The 24,768-nt window shown below is 37.4% G+C and overlaps 1 protein-coding gene and 1 non-coding gene across 2 annotated transcripts in view; both read left to right on the top strand.

The window, feature by feature from the left end:
* PDE3B (phosphodiesterase 3B) overlaps positions 1 to 24,768 on the top strand; it is an 87,634-nt gene that overhangs the window by 14,344 nt on the left and 48,522 nt on the right. The window lies entirely within an intron of this gene.
* LOC127478542 (U2 spliceosomal RNA) lies at positions 15,579 to 15,768 on the top strand. The gene has a single exon (XR_007907266.1). It is a non-coding gene; the product is annotated as a U2 spliceosomal RNA (small nuclear RNA).

Below are 24,768 nucleotides of genomic sequence, written 5' to 3'. Positions count from 1 at the left end.
TGTAAAATAATCTATCTATTGTGTGTGTGCAATATATGGCCAGATAGGTCAGCATTTGTTTTTATTAATTTTTTTTTCTCTAAAATTTGCAATTTCCCTGCAAGATAGCTCACTGATGAGACTCATGATCTCTACAGGGTTTTTTAGATCAAAATGTGGTTTTTGTATTCCTTAGTGTATACAGTAACTGTTTAATGATATATTTTGAAAACACATTTCTTACTTATATATACTTCTATGTGAGTATACATTTGTTTGAATGCAATGTGAAGTAGTTGAAGAGTTACTCTTGATGTTTTTATCTAATTTACTTTGAGTATAGTTTAAATCAGGAAGATTCTGTGTTTATATATTCGAGATCTGAGTTAAATATAATTTAATGTTTTATGTAAAATCTGTAGGCGACTAATTTTTTAAATTTAATTTGTGGCAGAAACTTTCAGTAGTGCAAATGAAAATTAAAAGATACGTTACGTATTTTTTTTTATTTCATTTTAAATTGTTTTCTTTCTCATGCTTTCCTTCTCAATTAAAAATAGGCAAAGCAGCGCACACAGCTGCTGCAGAGGTGTGTGAAAATGAAAATGCCAGCACAAAGCTTCGCTGTAAGAGTCAGTTTGAGATGAGCCGAGTTGACTGTAAAGATGTTACTCAAGGGTTAAGCTCAGTGTGTTTCTCTGGCTGCTGAGTGAAACAGGATGCAGTGACTACATTGTCAGACTGCTGGTGTGAGTGCAAACAGATGAGGAAATGCTGGATCAGGCACTTCAGCAACTTGGGCTGTTCCCTAGGAAACCGCTTGCGTCATACTTGCCAGCAATTAGCTTACAGTTCTTTTATTTTTGATAGTGTTGCAAGCTGAACTCGCCTGTTACAAAGGAAAGGACTGGCTTAGCCTCAAACCGTTTGGTTGTGACTGCGGCTACGGCGCTCGTGAGGATTTGTGAAGCGAATAAATTGAAAAATTATTTAAACTTTCCGAACCTACTTCTCTCAAGAACGTTGTAGCTGGGGTTGATTCTCAAAGAGGGATAATCAAATTTTGGTGATCTGTACGAAAATGATCTTCCCCAGTTGCCAAAATTAGGTACACATAAGTCTGACCAGCAGTTTGGATATCACCACCTTTTCAGGCAAATAACCTGACGTGTTTTTTGGTGCCACGTATTAAAACACAGTTTTCAAAATTAATGTTGCCTGAGGCTTAACATCTAAAGAAAGGGACTCTAAATTCTGTGTTGTTCTAATATTTTTTTTTCTGTTGTGATTAAAATTCAGTAACTTCTAATAGTTACCTAGTGGCTACCTAGCCACTGATGTAAACCAGCTAGTGTTGAAAGCAGTGTGTGTTTTATCTCAGAAAATCATCATATCTTCTGCATTTCACTTTGAAACTGTAAACAACTTTACAGTAACTGCTTTAATATTGATGTATGTTCTTAATATGGGTATTGCTTTATGGCTAGCTATGGCTGGAGTTTTTTGGGGGAAAAGCACATGGTGACCAACAGCTTAAACCAAAAATGTTTGTGTTTTTATTTTTCTATTCTTTTTTTTTAATAGGCAAACACATGAATAAACTTAGATTTTAACAAACTAGAATTACAGCATGCAGGCCAGACTTGTTAAAATGTCAGGGTTAATTCAGAATAGATGTATTCCTGTGTTTGTATGAAGCTTAAAACCTCTATATATTTTAAATGTTTGAATAGTAGGATTTTCAAATTATTTTGGAAGAATGCCTCCATAAAATCCACTGCATTTTTTTCTGTGTTAAAAAAATAAAGAAAAAAAAAAGGCAGCAACCGAATCAACAAACCTTCCCACCCCATTGAAAGAAAACCACTCCAAACAAGGAACACCACTGAAAACAAAAAAACCCAACCACCACCACCCAACCTCAACCCCAAATTTCCCCTCCCCCCAGCCCCAAACTCTTGAATATAAGGCTTAGAAAGAGTGAGCATCTTAATTTCTGCATATTTTTGATAAATTAGGTTGGCTGCAAGAGTCTGGCAGCCCATATTTTTAGGGTGTTTTTTGGACCGTATGCCAGTTGATCCCCGGGGCTGCATTCCAAACAGTGATCATTGTCTATGTGGCCCGGAATCTTTGTACAGGTTTCTCTTCAACTGTATTTTACATAAGTGAAAAGAAATAAAAATGAAAATCGTGTGAGGGTGGCTAAAGCACTGGAATGCCATTTATAATGGAGGAGTAACCGGTTTTGCTGATAGTTGAGAGTAGTTTGTCTGACCTGTCCAGCCTCACTCAGACGTTGCACGTGGCCTCTGCTTAGTTAGTGCTGTGTTTGGTGCCTGCTCGTATCAGCTCAACTGCAAGTTATGAAGTTCTACTCTTGGAATCAATGCGTGTTAGGACTTAAATCTGCATGACCAATAAACAGCTGATGTCGATATTAGCAAAGAAAGATCTGGAGATCACAATTTTGTCCTTAATCTTCTGTAACCCTTTGATTCTGGACTGTAAAATGGAGGCTAAGGTGTCGTCAGGTCACTGGTGGGTTCCACGAGTGTATGTCCAGTAATTTTGCCACTTATTTAGGGAAATTCCTGCAGGTTATGCAATACATGAGACATATCAAATATTTTGGTTTATCCTTGTTTAGTATTTTAACCCTGTAAGCCTTGTTAGTTTCCTTCAATGAAGGAAAAGGGAGTTACATGATCATGTACTACATTTTTTTCCTATGTAAATTTTAATATTGTTTAATTACCTGAATTTAGTCTTTATTCTGCCACTTGTTAGCTATTTTCAAGGTGTTTTTATGAGCTGACAACATTCAGTTATTGTTTTCTGAACTCTCAGCCAGACTGTTTGGTGCACATGCATGTTTCAGAAGATAAGACTAATAACAGATAGAACTGGATACTACTTGGCTATTCCATCTTTCAGGCATTACAGTAAGGGACTGCAATTTTTTTTTCAGCAGAGTTGGTGATATTTTGCCCAGTTCCTGTGGAAACATTTGCTTTATATTTGTTTTAATCTTATAGCTTCATAAGTCAACTTCTCTAATATTGTTTATTCTGTATCTTTTAGAATCAGTCACATAGGTGGGTGCTATGAAAGAGAACACGGATTAAGGTGTCTTCCACGTTTTTCTGATTGTGATTTTTACTGTGGAAAGCAAACCAGTAAAATGTTTTTGCAACTCTTATGCTATGAAGTCTTTTGTAGAAAATGCTACTGAAGACATGAAGGAAGTGACTGAGAATCCATTGGTTTTTTTATGTATGTAGCTAAAAGGGCCAGCAGTCAGATCACCTTGCGTGGAAAGTTTTGTGCATTGGGAAGGTTTCCATGCTTTTCTGAGCAGCACAAAGGGATGTTTTCTTTGTTTCATGGCTTCATCATATGGTTATGTTCCTATGTGATCATTAGAATTCCCTAAGATAGGCAGCCTTTTAAAAAATATTATTATTCCAATTGTCTAATTTGAGTAACTTTCTTCCAGGTCTTTTTATTTTCAAACTATCTTTGTTAGTAAGGGGTTTTTTTTGTTTGTTTCCATGTGATCCTTAAGACCAATAGAGGAAATTATGTAGACTTAATTCTGTTCAACAGCCCCTTTCTCCTGATATTAAAGTCTTCCTCTTTCCTAGGAATAGGAAGTTTCTTTACATTTCCACTCCAGGAGATCACAACTTCAGCCTGCGGTAAACCTGTCATTGGGCTTCTTTGTTTTAGATTTTCAGAGAACAAGAGCTAGGGGGAATAACAGAGAAATGCCACAGCCATTTCTAAATTTTCCTGGCATGTCATGAGTTTATTTTTTTGTGATTTTCACAGTTTATTTATTTTCTGTGTCCAAGTGACTGACTTGTTTCCAGTTTCTTCAGTGTCAGGCTTTTTATGTGTTTGGTGTCCACGTAGAATTTGAGTCCTTAACTAATCAATAAAATGTAACAGTTTGCTAAAATCTTGTGGAATGAAGAGCTCATTTCTCCTTTTCTTTGCCTTAGGTTACAGTTGCAGACGATTTTTCTCAGTCTTCATGTCTCACTACAGTTCTCTTCTGCAGTAGCAATTTTATAAACATTTTTGACTTAAAATGTTATCCTCTGTATACTGTGCCTATTTAGAGGAAAGGTTTTTGCTAAGATGCATGTTGGAGGTCAAGATTTCAATGGCTTTTAAAATCAAGTAATATAGTGCTCTCAGTAACCTTTCTATACCTCCTTTCTTTTTTTTCTCCTTTATTTATTTTTTTAAAAAATTGGAATGCTGACCTCTTGGATATGTCTCTGCTATATTCTACTTTTCCCCCCAGGTCTTCCTCATTGTTCCTTCACATATTATTAGTGTGTTGTTTTTTGGTTTTGTTTTTTCTTTAGGGGTTTTTTTTGCCTCTTTTTTTCTCATAATACCAGCAGCAGAACTGAGTAAAATATGTGGTGCAACAGCAGGTTTTGTAGGCTGGGAGGTACAGTTGCAGTGCAAGTGGTGATCAAAATTATGAGTTCTGAGGTCAGAGCATAAAAAATTTTTGATGCTAAGAACTATGTCCAATTTAGATTAATTTTTATGTAGTTACAAAAGGGGAATTTTTTTTTTTTTACCTTTGGACATATCGTTTCTAATCTGAACAGCTCTGCTCAAATGTTTCAATTCCCTGAGTGCTTTATGGCACTGACACTGAAAGGAGTGGTCCTTCCCAGCCCTTTCTGCTCATTCCTGCCCTAACACCATCCCCCATTGTGCTGACACAAGCATTCATGAGACTACACAGTGAACTAAATTGGGGAACTAATCCACGTTAAAAGTAATCAGTTCTTTTTGTAGCTCCTTGCCACGTGTCTGCATGAATGCTTTTGCTGTGTAAGGGAGGGAGAGACCCAGGGATGGGAATGAGCAGCTGAGAGAGGGCAGGACTGATGCTTTATTGTGGCAATGCCAAGTTGTGCTGATTTAAGGGAACTAATGGCACTGCCGTGTAAAGAATGGATGTGTTAGAACTTCCCAATAAATCAGTCAAAATATCATCCCCTCATGCCCAAAAACCTCTATATTTTTTCTGTGTCTTGAGTGAACCGTATATTCTGCACTGTCTACTTGAAGTAAAGGAAAAAAATGCTTCAGCACTGGAGAGATGATATGTGGCAAACAGGGACCTAAAAGGTAAGATATTAAACAATTGCAGTCAGCTGTGGTACCAGGCTTACAACATATAACGTTTTCTGCAAAGTTTTTACAAAGACCTTGAGTGGAAAGGTGCAATTTAAATATTTAAGTGAGACTTGCACAGAAATGAGGCAGAGGGTTCATTTGAAAAACACTTTAAGATCATGTGGTAGAGACAGAATTATCTTGCATTCATAGTGAGAACAGGATGAACTGGTAAAGAGCACATGAGAATCAGATTCTTCCAAATAGCGGAGTATTTCACACTCCCTTAAAACAGTGTTTTAGTACTCTACTGTTTATGTGAAAATTCCTCATAATTTTTGGAGTGAAGTAAGATGAAAACATAAGACTGTAACAACACTTCTGTGAGTCACCTTATGAGTCTTGGACTCTCATCAATTCACCATGCTTCCATCTGCAAAACTAAATATGTAATGTGGTGGTGAAGAAAAGCTATGACCTGGAACTGCAGAAGTGGAAGTCCTCTCATACTGGGTCAGGAATTATGTCTATCCCTCTTTGATACTTCTATGTGATGATTTTTTTTGACTTTTGTTGGTACCTGAAATTTCAGATAAAATAGGTTGCTACGGTAAGGAAGCTTCTATCCAGCTCTTGGCAGTAAATCTCCTTGGCTCTTAATTTTCATGTTGCCAAAAATTCACATATGTGACGGTAAGAAATAGGAAAATGTGATCAAAATGTCAGTTTCTCACAGTTCAAGCCCAGACTGAACTTCATGGGACAAACAGGTCCCATGACTTTGTTCCTTCCAGTTTACCATTTTCCATAATGTGGAATTGTGCTATTCAATAATGTATCACTTATTCCTTTCATAATAGCTCTTAGTCCATGGTATGTTCATTTTATAGAGTTATCTGCTTATATGTTCTGTCCATCACCCCAGCAGAACCACCAGTGTGAAAGGCATTAGCCACTGTGATAACTTTTACAGGAGATGTTGAGAATGGAGAAATGGAAGCAGGCACACCACACTTAAGATTTTGAACAAATTCAGCTGCTGGGGAGTACACACAAATCACTTCAGGTATCTGTTTCTCTTGTGAACTTTTTTGTGTTTTCTTCCTCCATCTGTTGGAGGTTTGTGATCAAAGAGGAAATCGTCTGCAGACCTGCTGTTTTGAGTTGTTAGCTCTACTCCTTTATGAAACCTGAAATGTTAAATCTTGCATTGTGCAACTAATGATGCTCTCCTAACAAAAGGACAGTTTCTCATTACCTTGTTATTATGATTATTTTCTCTTAAAATAATGTTCAGGAAGATAGAGAGGAAATTTGCTTTTGATTAAGTTCACATTTTTTTAACCAAAACTTTAACAAAAATGTTGATTACATAGATGCTTTGCAAAGATCAAACTCAAACTTGGGAGAAGTGAGAGGGAAATGAAAAATAAACTGGAGAGAAAGCTTTAATCACACAAAGAAGAAACTTTAGAGGCCTACAGTTTATAAGTAAAGCCTGATGTCAAACTGAATTCGCTTGATAATTTTTTATCTTCACACATCAATTACTCCTAGCCAGAAGATGGAGTTAGAACACTTTATTTTTATTATAACAAATAAACATTTTTTAGGACTTTATTTGTTTGCTAGTGACTGTACAAGAAAATGCAGTGTGAAGTATGAAGGATGTGCAGGGTCCTCTGTCACTGGACATTCCCAGAATATCATAGAATCATAGAATGGTTTGGGTTGGAAGGGACATTAAGATCATCTTATTCCCACCCTGCTGTGTAGGCAGATACACCTTTCACTAGATCAGGTTACTCAGAGCTCCATGTGTTCTGTAACATCTTTGGTAAATATGGCTAGTGAAAACATTATTAGAAATATATTGTAAGAAATAGTTGAGGAGAATTATTTATTGACTGAGACAGCTTGGCAAGAACTTTTGAAGAGTGTGGATCTTAGCAGTCATCCATTACAGTGACCCTACAACATCTTGAGAAAAGGGGCACAGTGACTACTGTTTGTGATGCCCCTAAAACAACTGCATCTAGTGCTGCTAATGGCACAGTTGAGACAATTTGCAGCATACTGTGAAATCTCCTCAGGAAATTGGGTGAACATGGGTGGATATTTTGTGTTGAATTCCTTTCTGCCAATTATCTTTTTGATAAATTGAACATTTTGAAAAGTAGCCCACAAGACTTAAATATTTTGCCAAAACCCCTTGTTGTGGCTGATGAACTGTCAAGAGTTGAATGCTTTGTGAATTTAACCAATGTCTCCTGCTAAAATGGTCAAAGCCTTCAGGGACATAACCCAAGGCCAGAGCAGGCAATTCTAATCCGATTTCCCTGCTTTATTTTCTAAACCACAATGTCTGGGGGCCTCCAGACAAAAACCTATCTTTTTTGTAAGTTACAGGCTTTGTTCTCAATGCAAATGTCCTGTGTGCAGATTTTAATTAATTAATTAGCTTGGTTACAGTCCTGTGTGAGTTGAGGAAAATTAAAGATTACCCTTTTATCTATTGATCAGAAACATGCATCAAACAGAAGCGATTTCAGAATCTCTTAAGTGTTTGCTTTGGTATTTAACATATAGCTTGATTCACAATAAGATTGCAGGTTTTTTTTCTATGTGCAAATGCTAAAGAAAGCTATAATATATTTGTATTTTTTAGGTTTCATTATATAAAAGAGAGCTTTAGTCTCTTTTTTCTTGGAACACTTATAAAGTAAAGGATTCTTATTTTTCCAAAATGCTTAAAGATAGCATTTTTAGACGACAATATTTTGTCACAAAATTTAAACTGAGTATTCAAAATGTTTCAAATTTTCAATATGAAAATTAGGAATACTGAGATTATAATTAAGACCATTCATTCCACAGCTTCTTGTAAGTGCTTTGTCTAGCTTTATTGGTTTTATTTGATTGAAGAATTGCTGCATTCTGCTGTGCTGGTTACTTAGAAATGATTGTTAGACCATTTACTTTGAAGTTTAAAAGAAAAAATATCCGTATGCCCCAGAATGCCAAAATTTTATAAAAAAGAAAAAAGAAAACTAGAATGCCTGACATTCACAGAACATATGTGTTTTTCCCACCCTATTTTCAGATCTGTGTGTTTAAAGACTGAACTGTTATGATGTGTCTAAATATTGTAAAATGCCCTGTATTTTCACACTGAAATCTTGTGTCTTCAAAGCAGCTACACAACTTCTTTTATATGTGTAAAATTATTGTCAATACCAAAAATATAATCAAAAATAATTGAAGTTAAATGACAGCTTTTGCATTTTGACATTTGAAACGTAAAACTGCTTAGTATTCTGACTAGTTTGATAACCTATATGAACTGTACAGTATGTTTTTCTTTAAGCAGTTGTAGTCATTTTTATGCACTGAGAAACCACATTTTCTAGTTTGCAAAGCAGTACTTCATTTTCTGTGTCCTGAGGCAATTAATTAAAACTGTTTAAGTGTGATAGTGAGACTTAACATCATGTAGTGTGACTCAGTCTTATGGTGTTTGTAAGTCTGAAGTTTCCACATCAGTCTTTTTAAGGACCAATATGATTTTTTTTAATTGAAAAGTGAATCAATTAAACTGTTCAATTCTGTGAATGAATCAGCATTTCTCTTATAAGTAGCCTTTTCTAGTCTTAACCAACTAATTTTTGTGATCTCCCAAGCTGAGTTTCCTTTAAACATCTTTCATTGTTAAAGCTTTAGTGCTGAACTGCACAGATTCTTGAAATCATGGTCCTTACAAGAAGCTAAAGCATCTTTTTAGCTATGTAAATGTATCCCTAAAGTTTATAATACAAGACAAAAAGTCTTGAAGAAATAACTTCCTTTTTCCTATTTTATTTTCCTGTTAAACACTAATAAAATACACTGTCGTGTTGGGTCACAACCCCATGCAGTGCTCCAGGCTTTGGGATGAGTGGCTGGAAAAGTGTCTGGTGGAAAGGCCTTGGAGGGTGCTGGTTGACAGCAGCTGAACATGAGCCAGTATGTGCCCAGGTGGCCAAGAAGGCCAATGGCATCCTGACCTGTATCAGAAATAGTGTGGCCAGCAGGACTAGGAAAGTGAGTGTTCCCCTGTACCCGGCACACCTCAAATTTGGGGCCACACCTCAAATCCTGTGTCCAGTTCTGGGCCCCTCAGTTCAAGAAGGTTGTGACATTGAGGTGCTGGAGTGAGTCCAGAACAAGGAGCTGGGGAAGGATCTGGAGCACAAGTCGGATGAGGAGTGGCTTAGGGAACTCGGCTTGTTTAACCTGGAGAAAAGGAGGCTCAGGGGAGACTGTATTGCTCTCTACAATTACCTAAAAGGAGGATGTAGCCAGGTGAGAGGTAATCTCTTCTCCCAGGTAACAAGTGACAGAATGAGAGGAAATGGCCTCAGGTTGCACCAGAGGAGTTTTAGATTGGATGTTAAGAAAAATATTTTCGTGGAAAGGGTTGTAAAGCACTGGAACAGGCTGCCCAGGGAAGTGATGGAGTCATCATCCCTGGAATTGTTCAAAAAACATGTGGTTAGGGCACTTGAGGACATGACTTAATGGTGAACATGGTGGTAGTTCTGGCTTGATGGTTGGACTTGATGACCTTAAAGGTCTTTTTCTGTCTTAATGATTCTGTGATTCTATGATTGTATCTGGACTTGGTAAAGAATTTTTGTTCCCTTACCACAGATACCTGTTTTCAAGGTTGTCTCTGCAGTGGCTATTATGACTTTCTTTTTGGATGTACATCTATAGAGTAATTTATTTGGTGGATAACCCTGTATTGAATTACGACCTTCACATTCCGTAAATACAAGCAAATTTATGTAGGTGCCTGTAGTGTACATGTGCACATGTCATAGCTTAATTCAATAACCTTTTTTGTCATGCAGTCTTTCATAGAATCATAGGATGGTTTGGGTTGAAAGGGACCTTAAAGATGCTCTAGTTTCACCCCCCCTGCCATGAGCAGGGACACCTTCCACTAGATCAGATTGCTCAGGGCCCCATCCACCCTGGCCTTGAGCACTTCCAGGGATGGGACATCCACAACTTCTCTGGGTAAATTGTTCCAGTGCCTCACTATCCTCACAGTAAAGAATTTCTTCCTAACATCTAATATAAACCTCCTCTCTTTCAGTTTGAAGCCATTCTCCCTCATCCTGTCCCTAGAGTCACTCTCTGGATTCATTGTAGGCCCCCTCAGATACTGGATGGCTGCTATGAGGTGTCTGTGCAACCTTCTCTTTTCTAGGCTGAACAACCACAACTTTGTCAGCCTGAAGTATTCATCCCCAATATCTTTTAATTCAGTGAAATTTGACAGAGGATAAAAGTGTCACTCCAAGTTGCCAGCTAATCTAGTCATGCGACAAAAGGTCCAAGGGTTTCATCATTTGTGCTCCTCACAGAGTTACTTACCCCTTTTCCTGAAAAAGTGTGTTTATTGTTCTGATATTCCTTGTTGTGATGTTCATTCGAGTTTTGGGAAGGTGATCTTCTATGCAGTGAAACATGACAGTTTATTTCCTATCATGTTGTAGGACTTGATTTATTGTTCTTCTGTCTTTACCAGTTACACAAACAAGCTGTCTAGTAATGACAGCTCTGAGATAAATGAAATGATGACTTATTGGCTAATTTATTTATGCTCTGAGCCTTTCTCATAGAGACTATCACTTCTTTTTCATTGTAGCAACCTACTAGATAGGAGTGGTGATGGCCATTTTTTGGAGGAGGTGCTCGAACAAGTTTTGACTTGGCAAGAGGCCTGATTCACTGCTGTTGCTGGATGTGAAAGCAAGCTGTGTCACTGATATTTTATTTTGTGTTATGCCTATTAAGAAGTAAAAGGACAGGTCACAGACTATTCTTGTGGAGCCCTGAATAGTAAAATGGACAGCAGATAACAGGATGAAGCAAAGAAGCTTGCTTTTCAAGGAAAAGATGAGTTTTCATAGATTTTCTTTTCTCAAAATGACTTTAGAGAGCCTGAAGTTTTGTTAACGTTGATTCCCACTTATTTTCCTCAGTCTTTTCTGATGCTCAGAGTTATTTTCCCCCTCTAAGAAATTGAATATATGTGTGAGTGAAGTATGTTTCTCAATGTATCTCCAAGTTCACATTATTTTTGCAGATAAGATGATTTTTATGTTTATAGTTTATTACATTGCTCAAATGCATGTTTGCATCAGCAGTGAAGTAATTTTCTTGTTAGCTTTAAAATTAACTAGCTAACATTTGTGAAGGAGAGGGTGAAAAAGGAAAAAGACACTTGCTTAAAACTTGGCTGTTTTCAAGACCAGTTGTTAGAACAACAAAATTAATCTCCCAGTAAGTCTTACCTCTTTATGGGACACAAAACTGGCATTGTAGGAGCATAATTCTAACTAGAATTCTGTGAAGGTTGTGCTTAGTGCATAGGCTGCAGTTCTGATAACAACTGGACATTTGTTTCTGGCTCTTTACTTCCTATCCCAAGTCATATTTAAAAGATTATCCAGGTGGACGTCTCTGTTTGAAAGGTTTACCAGGAGTGAGACTTGAGACAACAGAGTCTCCTGCTGGTGCTGTCCATTGAAGCATGGTTGAGTTGTGTTCTAGCCCCTCAAAAATTCTCAAAGTACAGCAGTAGTTTGAAGGGCCAGTTGTTCCCTTCAGCACCTTGATTGTTTCCAGATACAGCAGTAGAAAAGCGATGCTGTTTCCCAAGGGTATTAGAAGACTGGAAACTTGCTTTTCGGCTGTCATGATGAGAGGTGTGATGGGAAGTAAATTTAGAATCCTGGAAAAGTTGACTTAGAGGCCAAGTACAGGCATATAAATCAGAAAGCAAGCTGAAGCAATTTCTGAACTCTGCCTGAATCAATGAGTAAGGTTTCGCTGCGTTTAGTCGAACTATTTTTTCTTCAGATCTCTCTGCTTGACTTCCAGATAAACTACTTAGACCATTGGATGGTCTAGGAATGTTTAAGTTTGGGATCATATAGCTATTCTTGGCCCAAATTACATTTGGACTTTGTCCAGAGACAATATTCTTTAGGGGTGCCTTGGAATAACAGAAACAGCTTTCTCCCAATCCTCATAGCAGACCAAAAAATAGTGAGATGAATGGAACCACAGATTACCTGCTTCAGATAAGTTGGTTTTACCTGCTCCTTTTCCTTGTCTTCATTTCAGACATTTGGTAAAACTGTTTGCATGTCAGGAATTCAGTATTTAAAAAAAAAAAAAAAGAGGATTATCCCTGTTGTCTTTTATATAGTTTTTCCACTTTGCATATGGGCGGTGGGTTTCTTTTGGTAGAGTGAAGGGGGAATGTTCCTGATTTTGATCACTTCCATTTGATATATATTCCAGTTAACCTTCCTGAATTAAGCTTATATTATATATTAAGTTTATAAGATAAGCTTATATTAGCTTAATGGGAGAAGCAGGCTGTGTTCTCTTCCCATGCATTTTTTTTGATTGGAGATGTGTGCAGCAAAAAACTGTGATAAATGCATGCACAGCCTCTCAGCTCTGAGTAACTAATTACTGTTGAGGGGTTGAGAGTGACTGTTGAATGTGAGGTTTTATATTGGAAATATGTCAAAAGAATATGTAAATAAGCACTCTGGTTTTTGTAATATTGACCCATATTATTCAGTGTCCTTCTCTGCAGTGTCCTTTTTTTGGCCAGTCTAGTTTTAGCTTCTTCCTTCATGTTTTCTCAGAGCCAGCAGGAGGAATGTGAGCACACAAGGTACAGACTCCCTCTGTTATGATGTCCAATATTACAGTGCATTCCTATTAGGCCCAGCTCTGATGAGAGAACTGCTTCATTTTCATAGACTTAAGGTAGAGAATGCCTACTAGAGGTCTAATATATATATCTATATTTTAAATAACATTTTTTAAACTTGTGTAAACAATGCAATTTTTTTTCTTATTCAATGGATTTCCAAAAGTGCAACAAGTGGTTAGAAACTTTATCATATGTTGTCAAAAATGGAAAGTATCAGGGTACTCAGAATTTGGGCTTTACTTATAAAATACGCTGGACCAATAAGTAAGCCTGTTCTTAGAGACTTCACACACATTCTTTCTAAATTAAAATTCTGTAATTGTAAAATTAAGTTTATTTGGGAGGCTGTAGCAAACAGCTTTGCATCTGTACAGTTTTACACTGTTTATTTTTCAGGGTCTTCTAAATAATTTTTGCACTGAGTTATTTAAAGTAGAGCACTTCTAAGTTCCTTAGATGCTAGACTTTCTGGACATTTGAGTACTTAGAAAATAGTGATGGGATGATTATTTCTACTGGTGCAGGTTGTTTTGTGAGATCTTTTGTTTTCTTGCTGTGGGAACAACAGGGCTTTGTCTCTCTAAACAGTTACCCAATAAAGTTGTTACTGGATTTGAATTTTCATTTACAGATTAAACAGAAATGAAAGAAGCTCAAAGCTTACATTCCAAAACTGACGAAACCAATGACTACTTCTTTCTTTCCCCCCCTCCTTTTTTTTTTTTTTTCTGGGAAGATTGAAATGTTGAACATAAAAAAAAAAAATAAATCTATTACTCTTTGTATTCACCGGAAGATATTTAAGCAGATAAACATTCCCTGAAAGTCCCACGAATTTTTAAAAAAGGTCTTTTGTAGTTTACATTTATAAATTTGTATCTCTTTTTTCCTGAAGCTATGGCGAGCTCTGCATACTTCATTCTTTTTCAATTGTAAACATAGTTTCGGTACTACCACTTTTGCACCAAACGCTGTTCCTAAGCGACTGCTGACGTCAGTTGGTGCAGCACAAGAAGGTTTGTGTGTTTATCTGCTGTGGGCAGACTCTTAGAAAAGACGAAAGTATGTAACTAGATTAGGCCAAAGAGATTGCTGCTTGAAATAAGCATACATGCTGTTTGCAATGCCTTACTCTTTTTTTTTTTTTTTTAAATGTATTTTATTTTGATTAGCAGCTGTATCTTCTGTTGCATATGCCACAGTATCTCGTTTGCAGGGCACGATAAGGAGGGGTATACATTCTCTTTGCTGTTGCTTTAAAGGGGCAGCCGTTTTACTTCTTTCCTACAGCACAGTTAGGATGAGAATTTAAACTCTCATTCTATGTGCCATAACATAAAACTTTCACATACCTGATCTCAAGGTTAGAAGTGAAAGCAGGCTTGCAATTTCCAGTTTAAGTGAAACATATTTACTTAGAGATTTTTGGCCAGAACCTATAAATTTGGAAAAACTGGAATGATACTCTTGGAATATTTTACTGCATGCCTTTGTGTCAAATGGAGTTGGAGTGGAACTGGCTTACTGACCTTTGTGAACTTTTTTTTGTCCTTGATTATACTTGCAGCACACCCACAATGAATAAAAATTACCTGTAGCAAAAACTTTTTGCATGAAAATCTTTTTATGAAAGTAAAGGAGATAGTAGTGGGACTGCAGTCATGGTAGGCCAAAAAGTGAAACTAAGAAGTTTATAGGAGGTAGTAGTATTTAATGACATAATAAGATAGGAAGAAAAATGGCCAGAATCTCTTCTTCAGGTTGAAGAATAGAAGCAGCGACTTTCAGAACTAAATAAAAACAGAGAAAAATTGCTCCAAATTAACTTAAATCAGATTAACATTAAAGTAAATGCCTGTGGGACATAGGAGAATATTAGCAAGCATAAAGGTGAAAAGGTCAAGCTAAATAAGGTCCACTTTGAATATGGCCGTGGCGAATACTAGTCCTGAAGTCCTATCAATCTTGACATTTCCTGTACTGTTATATTGTGCTATCCAGTCTTGCCTTCAGAACCCTCATGGATGGAGGCTGCACAGCTTCTCTGGGCATTTTGCTTTACTTTATCTCACTGCCTGTGTGTCCTCATAGTGAGACATTTTTTTCCTTGCACCTAGTCTGAACTTCTTGTTTCAGCATTGCCACTCATCTTCCCACTATGCATCACTGGGTGCTGGTGTCGTTGTCTTGGTGACCTGCTCTGTTGCAGGGGACTCTTCTTTCCCAGATGCAGGGATTTGTGTATGTCACTGCTGAATTTCATAAGACTCCTGTTCACTCATTCCTCCAGCTTGTCCGGGTCCCTCTGGATGGCAGCCCAGCCCCTCTCATGTGTGAGCATGTCTTGTAAACCTCCACTGTGCAGAACGATATGATGGAATTTAATTCGGGTTGAAAAAAGTTAAGTAGCTGCAGGTTCTGCTGCTCATTTGCCCTTACTGCTTCTTCTTCTGGGTCTTTACTGAATTTTCATTCCCTTTTACCATATTTTCTTACTATAAGGTTTTTTTATTTTAACTTCTAATAGGAAAGGTAGAGTTAGGAGATGACATTTAATTCAGCAAACTGCTCTTAAACAAATGGTGAAGTTACTTGTGAGTTTCATTAATATAAAAGCATAAAAATGGCTCAGATGAAGAGTTCATTCAGTTTAATATTCTGTCTCTAACCTGTGATTTTTGTCTAAGGTCAAGTTTAACATCTGTTAGTAACAGTTAAATATCTTTTACATCTTTGACTTGAAGATATCATATTAAACAGACTTTTAGGGCCAAAAGATGGGTTGGAACTCTTTCTGCCTATCCTATGCATCTGCCTGTTATTACAGTGTCTTTAGAAGCAGTACACCAGGGGAAAAATCAATAAAAACTGTAATCACAAGTTGCTGCTTATCATCTTCCCGTCCATTGCAGGGCCTAATGTGCAATTAAATGCATTTAAGGTCATGGGGGAAAAGAAAGTAGCCATAATCAGAAGCTGATGGAAGGATAAAAATATGATAACATATGATACTCTTCTTTCTTTTTTCCCATACCACCTTCCTACACTCTCCCAACTTCCACCTGTTTTCATCTCAGGGGACTTTCTAACGTGGTTTAGCTATATAGTTAAAAGTGCAGTTCAGTCCCTTTTCAACCTATGAACGTTTCTCCCTTTGCCCAGTTTTCGTTTGAACCTATTTAAACTTCTTGCATATCTTTGATAAAGCAGGTTACTTACTACCTATTAGGGAAGAACTGTCTCTTTCTGGTTTGGACTAGTTGTTCCTGGTCCATTCTAATGGCTTCTGGTTATTGTAAAAAGGTAGCCTAATGTGTTTAACTTTCTGCTGACCAGTTCCTTGGGCAGAATTTCTAACTATCAGGAGTTCTGTGTGGCAATGTGCATGGCAGCTAGCAATGACAATAACTAATTTGTTTAAAAATTATTTTAAGGTGATTTAGAGACCACTCTGATGCATCAAACTTCACGAGTTTGTGTATTCTCAGGCTGAATACATTGCAGTAATGCGTAGTTTTTCTGTTCCCTGGAGGTTAATAACTACCTGCCATTAGGACATTTTTGTCTCGGGTTGATGCTGCTCAAAGCTTGTGCAAAACACCTGGAGACAAGTGAAAAGCAGAAAAATACACTCACTGAGATGTCACACCACGCTATTACACAGGTTTCCTTTTGCAGGGGAAAGTTGTTGATTGGGTGTTGTGAGATCAGTTGAAATTACCTTAACTGTCTTTACCCACTTACAGAGAAATGGGTGCACTTGGACACACAGTTTGGGTTTTTACCAATATTTGTTTTGCAGGTTCTACTCTTGTTTTCAGAGAGCAAACTTGGTATGTTTTTGTGAATAAATGGATTATTCCTAAACTTAATTCTTTCATTGTCACTGACTTCAAAAGGCGGCCACCACAGAATCCAAAATAGACGTTTATAGCCAGAGACGGTCACTGTTTCCTTGTTAAGTCATGTGTTAACAGTAAAAATAATAATTAAATATTTTTAGAAGTAACTCATTGTTTATAACTTGGGAACTTTTAACAGTCCTATTTCAAAATGCTGCTCTGGGATGCTATACAAAATAAATTTAATTTCTATAACGATTTTTTTTAAATGAAGCTCTTTAATATGTTAAACAGTTTAAACAGTTACTATAACCTCTTATTAAATTAAGAGTGTAAAATATTGTTTTTGAAATTTTTGACAACACTTGAGTTTACCATAATTATTTTAAATTGAGACAAAGCAACAGGCATTTATTATGTTTCTTAATTGCAGTACAGCCTATAAAAATAATTTATGTCTCAGGTTTCTTAGTTACTGTCCTTTATGTTCTATTAGTTCGTGAAACTGTAACTGGGTTCTGATCCAAAACCTTTTCTCTGTAAATTTACAAAGACAAACTGAGAAGCATTTGTCTCTAGACTTGCAAGGAATACCCATGCTGGTTCTTTATAACTTTTTGATTAGTTATTTGCTGGATGCTTTCAATAAGGAAGTGGAATAGATTTGGAATATGTGTGATGTTAGTATGAAATGCTGGAAATGGAGTAATCTTTCACTGATAATTGGCTAACAGTGAGATTTTGTTGTTTTGTTTATACAAAGATTATGAAAATATCCATTTGGTCTTTGATCATGTAACTGTCTTCTTCCTGCTTTCCATATGACTTTTGCTTTTTTCCCAGATATATAGTGGAACGAATATAAAGCTGGTGTCTTCAGAAAGGCTAGGAGACTTCAGCAGATACACATTGGTTTTGGTTACCATGTGTTAGACAGCAATTAATAGGAAAGTTGGCTAATAGGGTGCATTTAGAAAGTTACAAATCAAATATATTTGTACATAAGTGCTGAAGATGCTTTTTGTGTCTGTAGCCAAGAATAAAGACTTCTAAGAGGGATAGTTCACATATGGCTGCCAAAAAAAGAGAAAGGTCTGTATGTAGGCTGGGCATGGTATCTGAAAGAATTAGCTTCAACTTGGTGTATTAATGCCTAGTGTAGTCCTTGGAGGCAATCTGAACATATGGGTTTTATTTCAAGATTTCCTTTTGAGTTATTCTTTTCTTGGATGCAATCACTTTAACATGGTCTTCGTAGAGCGGATTCATAGCATATTTTCTGAAATATTAGTTATTCTCTTTCTGCTCTTGGTAGTTTTGCCTCATTGCCTTATTTTAGCAACTGACTTGCCAAAGTGTTGATTCTCTTACACGTTGTACAGCAGTTGTCCCCAAACTACCTGGGGCGACCAGTGGTTGCCATCCTACTTTGGGTTACAGAAGCTGCAAAGGAAATTCCATTGGTAGTGCAAAAACTTCATTGCTTATTAATACTTGGAGTTCTAACCCTAGCACAAATGAGGTTTGAAATGGAATTTATCACAATAGGGGAAATAAAATTGTCAACTACTCCTTTTGGTATAAAGGTGAGATGGGGATACAGAATAGCATTTATTCTTTCATAGAAAACATCTACTATTGACTTATTATGACTTTGTGACCCCTTGAGGTTCCTTTCAAATGGAATTATCCTAGAAGACTATGTACCTGTTGGTGTGAAATTCTGTGTAGACATAGCTAACTAGTGCAGGTACTGCTGAGGGCATGTTTGCAGTAGCACATAATTCTTCTCAGGCTGTGAATCCTGGGAAAGGAGCTGAGCAAATATTTAAGTATTGAGTCAATGTTGAACTCCAGCCACTGTGGCTACTGAGCTAGTACAGCCTAAGCTTTTTAGCTTGTAGTTCTCTGGTTTTCTTACATCTTGTTAGTTTGTATGAATGAACTAGGAACATCTCAGTACCTTTGATTACTCATAACTCTTCTGTCATTGTAGAAATAGGCCATACAACTTTATATGTCCCATCTTTCTGTTCACTGGATTAAACTTGCAAAAAACTAGAGATTCTTATTACTTTAACCAGTACCTCAAACAGTCTGTTAGCTTACTGTGTTAGTGTAAACTTATCAACATGTATTAAATTTATGTTTCAGAAGGTGGTAGGAGCAGACTAAATGTTTAGTGTTTTCAAACAGGCATTTTAGATGCCTTTAATATATTCTCTCTCTGTAGCACAGCAGTCATAGCAACTGTGTGTTCAAATCATGTGCCTTCAAATATCGCTGAAACCTGAAAACTTCTCCTAACACAACAGAAACTCCTAGTTGCTCTGATGTTTAACTTAGCATTTTGATTACATCTTGTGAATTCTGAAGGAAAATGTTCATATGCTTTACCTCTGTGTTACAATGCCCTCTGACTGCTGCATTGGTTGCCTTTAATGTCAATGACTAAACTCTTAAAAAATTAAATCTCTTGTTGATATTTTTAATTTAGTTCTCTTACCCCCACCTGGTATGAAACTTTTGTTGATTTTGGATGTTGATTTGAGGCTGCTGAAGTAATTCATAACAGAATGAGCTTTGAAGCATATTTTTTTTAACTGTATAAGTCTGTGTCTTCCTTTAAAGGAGTATAGGAGAACTCTCAGAAACTTGCACATCTTAAACTGGGGAAAGAAGTGATACCATATGATTCTTGTCCTTCACTACACACTAAGTATGTAATAGAGAATGAATAAGCTGCATACATGAGTCACATTAGAATTTTTAAATGGTTTTACTCCGTAAGTGCAAAATCTATTTTAAAATTCTCAGTTTGTGAATCATATAAAATTTTGTTCTCTTTCATAAAGGATTACAGGTAGATTTTCAGTTTACCCAAGTACTTGAACTAAAGAAATATTTCTGAAGTTCCTCCATAGACCTGTTCTGAAGAAAGGTTTGATGCATTTACCTAATTAATTAGTGCAACTTAAGGGCTTTTGTGAGTGAAAAATGATGCAGCAGAGGAACTACAGAGTAGAAAAGGTGCTCAATCACAGAGCAAGCTGAGATTTCAGTACTTGAACAGGTTGGCATCTGATAGGGCTGTGGTGGGTTGACCTTGGCTAGATCCTAGTTGCTCATCAAGTTGCTCCTCAGCTGGACAGGAGCTTGTGGCTTGAGATAAGGACAGGGAGAGATCACTCATCAGTTACTACCATGGGCAAAATAGGCTTGACTTGGGGAAATTAATTTATTATAGTCAAATCAGGGTAGTATAATGAGAGGTAAACCCAAATCTTAAAAACACCTTCTCCTTCCCCTCCCTTCTTCCTGGGCTTAACTTTATTCCCAGTTCTCTGCCTCGTTCCCCAAGCAGTGTAGGTGAACAGGGAATTGAGGTTGTGATCAAGTCATCACATTGTTTCTGCCACTGCCTCCGAAGGGAGGACTCCTTTCCCTGCACCAGCATGGGGTCCCTCCCATGGGAGACAGTCCTCCATGAACTCCAACGTGAGTCCTTACTACAGGCTGCAGTTGTTCATGAACTGCTCTAGGCGGGTCCCTTCCACAGGGTGCAGTCCTTCAGGAACAGGCTGCTTCAACATGGGTCCCCCACAGGGTCACAAGTCCCAACAGCAAACCTGCTCCAGTATGGGCTCCTCTCTCCACGGGTCCGCAGGTCCTGCCAGAAACCTGCTCCAGCATGGGCTTACCATGGGGTCACTGCCTCCTTTGGGTATCCACCTGTTTTGGCATGGGATTCTCCATGGGCTGAAGGTGGATATCTGCATCCATGGACTTCCATGGGCTGCAGAGGCACAGCTGCCTCACCCTGGTCTGCACCACGGGCTGCAGGGGAACCTCAGCTCCAGTGCCCGCAGCACCTCCTCCCCCTCCTTCTACACTGATCTCAGTGTCTGCAGGGCTGCTCCTCTCGCATATTCTCACTCCTCTCTTCTCCAGCTGCAATTGCTGCCATGCCATAAGTTTTATTCTCTCTTAAATACGTTATCCCAGAGGCGCTACCACCATCCCTGACTGGCTCAGCCTTGACCAGCGGCAGGTCAGTCTTGAAGCCATCTGGCATTGGCTCCACCAAACACAGGGAAAGCTTCCAGCAGCCTCTCACCCCAGTAGCCACCCCCTCTCCCCCCACTACCAAAACCTTGCCCCACAAACAAAGGTCCTGCTAGATGTCATTCTCCTCCATTGATTGAGGCAATACCATCTCTTTTGAGACCAGAATTTTTCTGATGCTTCTTAGTAGCTTCATTATTATATGGGTTGAAGCAGCTGTTAGATGGACTGGACCACTAAGGATTCAATACTAAACATTCTGTAATGGAAAGCTGTACTTCTAAAGTCTGTGGTAATTCCCCATTTCATCAGCAGTGCACTGGATTTGTGTTACAAGACTTAAAAAATTAAATAGTCCCTTACACCAGGCTTTATCAAGAAACTTAGAAATTAATAGAGGCGTCATGGGTAGACATAAAACAGCAGAATAGTTTGTGAAAGCTGTCTTAAAAACTGGTCTGAACAAAACAAAGAACACTCCTGCCATTTTTTACAAGTTGACTTCCATGTTTAATTAGAATAGTGAAAAATCTCACTAGTCTAAAGAATCCAGATAATTGTAAATTGTTGGAGATTGAGTGAGTTGGAGGTAATACCAATATTAATTTTAACCGAAGATTTTTTCTCCATTCAAAGGTCCTGCATTTTTTGGCACCTTACTAATTTTAAAACTACATTAATTAAATATATCTTTATGTAGATTGTTCAGATTTTGCATGAGGGTGGGGTGCTCAGATTAAATCTCAGATACCATCAATGATTGTTTATTGGAGCAGCCAATCAGAAAAGGAAAAATAACTGTTAATTTCTTCCTGAGGAATATTTAGGATCTCCTTCAAAATAGCAATCAGAGAACATTTCTATAGTAATGATTGCAGTGTCAATGTTCATTCAGAATTCATATTGGAGCAATGGAAAGCAAAAGATGTGTTAAACTTGTGCTCAGAAAAACTGTTAAAAGGGAAAAGAAAAATGAAGTAAAATCCCTACAGAAAGCATAGAGAATGTTCCAGGACATTGCACTGGAAACTTGAGACAAATGCATGCTATTTTTCAGAATAAGATCTAAAGATAAAAATATGTATGCCATGATTAAACAAGATGCTAAAAAATGCTCATAGGTAAAAGTAAGCATTCTTAAAAAAATTGTATCTAAACCAGACAGATAAAACATAATGGTTCAAGGCAGATCAAAAATAACCTGAAGAACAACTTGTAGAACATATATTAAAAATTTAATAATATTTTTACAAATGCATTAGAAGCTTGAAGCCTCACAGAATGCCTATAGGACTACTAAGCTCTCAGAAATAGAAAGAGCATCCATACGAAAGTAGATCACGGTAGGAAAAGATTCTTTTTGATAGCATTTGTTGTTGTAGAACCTGGAGAAAATGCCTGTGCTGGAAATTTACAGGTAATGTTTCAGAGACTTTAAGTCAAATTTAAGTGTTGTAAAATACCTTTGTTACTAGAAAACCAGCAGATTCTCAGGACCAGATAATGCATGCCCAAGGTTCTCAAGAAACTTGAGGAAAAAACAGCCCAATTGCTTTTTACTTAAATTTAATTAGGTCCCCATTGACTGCAAGTTGGCCCATGTCATGCCATTTAATGAAAGTTTCCAAGAAAGCTCTAAAGAACTTTTGGCCAATAATCACAATTTTCATGGCAGGCAAATTGGTAGAAATCATAACAAACATTGAATGACTCACTTCAGAGAAAAACGTTTTGGGGAAGAGTCAACTTTGCTTTTGTGAGTCTTGCATCAAACAAGCTTGTGAGAATTTTTTGAAGGAACTAGCAAGCTTGTAGATAATAAAGATTCATCTGTTACAGTCTGCTTGGATTTCTTAAAGTTTGCGCACCTTTCACTTTGTCACCTGAATTGCCAGTTATTAGGAATTTGAGCAATTGGAAGAATCTGGTTTGGTTGGAATGCCAAAGACAGGAGAAGCTGGTGTAGGTGACAGCACATCTTGATAGAGGAGTTGCTTTTATTTGATGTATTTTGTTAGTATGAATGTGTGGAGTCACTCTCGAGGAACTCAAAATACGAGTACATAAAGCTCGTTTTTACATAATGCTGCAGATCATGAAAATGTAAAACCTGGACTGAATATGGATGTATTTGAGTAGGTATTTGTATGGTTTATTTTTTAGCTCTGCACATAGGAGGTGAACATTTATTAGGTTAGAAACATGGTTCTGAAGTGAAGTCAAGCTTCTTTTTAGCCTGTCTAGCCAAAACTGATTAGTAAATTGATTTCTAAATTATAATCTAACTTATATCCTCCTCTATTTTCCAGACTGAAAGCTACTAAGTTGACATATAGATTAAGCCTACCTTATTATTTCTTTCTATTTCTCTCATTGAATGTTGTCTCAAAGTCCTTTGTTGTCGGCCAAGTCTGAAAGTTGAAGAGAAATGGCCTTAATGGCAAGGATCTTTGTGATGTTGTCTTCCTAAAATTCTGCTCTTGGACTAGCTATATTTTTATAGTACAGTGTCTGAAGATTTCATCACAATATGTACAATCTGATCTGAAGTGGACTTGGCCTATAGTTTCATCTCTGAGTTTGGGCTGTGCCCCAGAACTGAACAGGAGAATGGTTTCCTCTGTGCTTTGTTTCTCCCTTGCCTTGTCTTGCCTGATTGCAGTAGGGATAAGAACTGGATATGGGTGTGGAGAAGGAAATAAGTCCAATGTTTTGGTAAGCAGAAGGGAAGAAGTTGGGACTGAAGGAAAGGAGGTTCAAACGGTGGTTTGAGCTTGAATGAGAATGGGATAATTTTATGTCTGGAGTAATGAGATTGACATGCTAGACAAGGAGGTTATGGTGAGAAGCTTGGGAAGTAAACATAGCTGGAGACACCTGAAGAGTGAAACTGGAATAAGGAGTTATGGGTTGGGTCTGCATTGATGCTGAATAGACAGGGCTGTAAATCTTGTATTTGACAGAACAAGCAGAAATTTGTGCCTGCTGAGGAATGTGGCAGTCCGGAGCCTGAGTGACACCATCTCCCTCTGCTGCAAACAAGCACTTGAAAAAAGCTCTTGAGTGCTTTCTAATTGTCACCTGAATAAGAGATACTAATCTGACTTCTGCTGTTGCTTGCTCCAGTGGGACAGGTCTTCTGGTGGCTTGTCACTCGATCAATGTGATGACATATGATGTAATTTGAGAGTTTTGGTTTGCCTTGAGAACAATTAGGTAGTAGAAATAAAAAGCTAAAGTGACCTGTGTTTCTGGAGGATTAAAAAAAAATAAAAGTGTCTGTGATTTTGCCAGTTCTAATTATACAATTCCATATACCTTTGCCCTCCAAATCCTGAAATCTGTGGTTCAACACAGTGAGCAATGAGATGTTTTGTTTTCTCGCTGTAGTTCCCAGTTCTCTGTGACCCTAAGTAAGTGTAAAGAATGAGTTGGAGGTCAGAAAAAAAAGAAGAGGTTGATTTAGGCTGCAGACAGTTGAACATTCCATCGGAGAACTGAGTTTTATTCTGCCTTTGTCATTGAAAATTCTTTGTGTGTGTGAGATCCTTGATGAGCCGCTAAAATCTGATTTTTCCCAAGTGGTTCTTTAGTTGCATGTGGGTACTTTGTTTTTGTTATTTGTTTTAGGTTTGTGTTTTGTGACTATGGATCTGATTTGCAGTAATGGTAACCACTCCTTGATGTAACCAAGGGCTATCAACTGTACTTTGAGTGACTTAAAGTCTATGTTGTGGTGAAAGAAACTGAACATTCAGCCAGGCATTCAAATTTAGCAAGATTATTTTTAATTATTTTTTTTTAAATCTGAGTTACTGATCAGTAAAGTACTCCAATATTTTACAAGCATTTAATTACTAATTTTATAAGAATATTCAGGTGCTATCATGGGAAGCACTGTACCAAAGACAGAGGATGTGAAAAATAGAGCGTTTTGAACTGCAT

This window comes from Manacus candei, unplaced genomic scaffold (genome assembly GCF_025592945.1).
Source record: "Manacus candei isolate 608988 ecotype Guabito, Panama unplaced genomic scaffold, ASM2559294v1 h1tg000060l, whole genome shotgun sequence".
Taxonomy (NCBI): Eukaryota; Metazoa; Chordata; class Aves; order Passeriformes; family Pipridae; genus Manacus; species Manacus candei.
Note: the sequence above shows the minus strand (reverse complement) of the source record. Positions and strands in the feature narration are given on the sequence as shown.